This window comes from Sphaeramia orbicularis, chromosome 22, assembly GCF_902148855.1.
Source record: "Sphaeramia orbicularis chromosome 22, fSphaOr1.1, whole genome shotgun sequence".
Lineage (NCBI taxonomy): Eukaryota > Metazoa > Chordata > Actinopteri > Kurtiformes > Apogonidae > Sphaeramia > Sphaeramia orbicularis.
Window position 1 is genome coordinate 5,585,298 of NC_043978.1, and position 2,261 is coordinate 5,587,558.

Genomic DNA, 2,261 nt, shown 5'->3' on the forward strand with positions numbered 1-2,261 from the left:
TTCAGTGAAAATCAGGTATTTTCCTGTATTTCATTTACTGATCATTTAAATGCTCATAAAGGAAAGTTGAGGGTTATTATATCAGAAAAAGAAAAAACTGAAGAAAAAGTGACTTTTTCAGCAAAATATATAATTAAATGACCATAAACCAAGTGTGTCCATCCACTGTCAATGATCATGGGTTTTACTGTTCACTACGGAGCCTCTGAACGTCCAAAGGGGTCATATCTGATGACCATGAAAAGATGACAAACTGCATTTTACACCAGTGGCTCTTTGGGTCTTTATGGGTTAAGAATGCCCAGCAAGCACTCTTAAATGTAAAAAAAAAAAAAAAAAAATGTTAATGAGCTACATTCCACAATGTAATTATTTTGTGTTTCATTTTTGTTTATAATTATGATATAGGGGGTGTGCACATGACTTCACCATCTGCCAATTTATTTCATTCACTCATATTCCTAAATAAAATGTATTTGAGATTCTTCCTTATTCCTATGATTGAAACAAAGCTCACAATAAATTAGCATTAAATAAACACGTTTTTCTTTTGTTAAGAGTGTCTAATATATGATGCTAAAGATATGAAAGTTAGTGAAATTTTCCATATTAATTCAATCCAACTTTGTAACAGTGCATAGAACATGTACAATCAATTCTGAATGTTCTTTGGCTCCTTGAACTAGTGCAGAATTACAAAGTTACGTATACTACTAATTGTAAAAACAGAGATACTATCAATGTAAAATCAATCAATCAATCAATCAGTCAATCAATTTTTATTTCTAAAATTCTTTACAACAACCAAAGCTGACCAAAGTGCTATACAATAAAAGAATAAAGATAAAAGCATCACTAATAAATTACAGTAACAACAGTACAGTGCATTCTCCTATTAAAACAAACAACGTACCACAGTACTAGGTGTCAAAGGCCATTTTAAACAAATAGGTTTTAAGTTTTGCTCTAAAAGCGGGCAGGACTGCGACTTTACGTAAGTCCAGGGGAAGAGAGTTCCATAGATTTGGACCAGCCCACAGAGCGCAGGGCTCTGCTGGGCTGGTGTAATGACAGAGTCTCACAGAGATACGCAGGTGCAAGGCTAGATAAGGATAGAACTGAAAGCAAAACAGGAGTTGGAACTGAATCCTGAACTGCACTGGGAGCCAATGGAGGGAGTAAAGAACAGGTGTGATGTGGTCGTATTTATGGGTGTTTGTGAGGAGACGGGCTGCAGCATTTTGCACAAGTTGTAGACGGTGCAGAGAGGCCTGGTTAATATGCACCAGTCCTACGAAAATAATAATAAACTGAGACTGCAGCCACACTTTTTTTCCTTTGAAGGTCTGAACATCTTACATTTTTAAAATATGTTATTTTGCTATTTCTCCTGTTAAGTCTGCTGTTAACTTACTAGTTAATGTTCACTGCTGTTAGTTTGTTTGATAACAAATTTTACTGCTTGGAAAATATATAAATGTATTGAATTTAAAAGTCAGAAAAATCTTTTGCAGCTCCGAAGAATATAGTAATCCATTTAGATCCACTTATTTTAATCCTTTATTGGGCAAGTGACTATTTATGGTAATTTCTGAATACATTACAAGACAGTGGCAGCAACAGTTCCAGTGAGGTGAAATGTGGTCTGCAGGGTCTGTAAGGACCTTTGAGGTCCAATGTGGTGTCCAGGGTCTGTAAAGTCCACCTCTGAGGTCCAGTGTGGTCTACAGGGTCTGTAAGGTCCACCTCTGAGGTCCAATGTGGTCTACAGGGTCTGTAAGGTCCACCTCTGAGGTCCAATGTGGTCTACAGGGTCTGTAAGGTCCACCTCTGAGGTCCAGTGTGGTGTCCAGGGTCTGTAAGGTCCACCTCTGAGGTCCAGTGTGGTGTCCAGGGTCTGTAAGGTGCATGAGCAGTGAGTGGACCTGCTTTGTGGACCTGGACCTGTGATGTGGACAGGGGTCTGGACCAGCACACATTATGTTATGCTCTAAAAGTGATGTTCTAATGTTCTAAAATACATGTTCCTTTCAACTTACATGTGTTTTTCTATTTTTTATAGTTAATTTTTGGATTTTTTATTTAATTTTATTTATTTATTTTTTGCCCACTTACGGGTAAAGAACCAAATATTGTAACTTCATTGACTTTGATTTTCTACAAAATAATACAAAATGTTGAAAAATTTCACAAAAGTAATAAAGTCTTATGTCCTCCAATAACACACAGGTTGAATTTACAATTTCAGAGTATTTCTATGA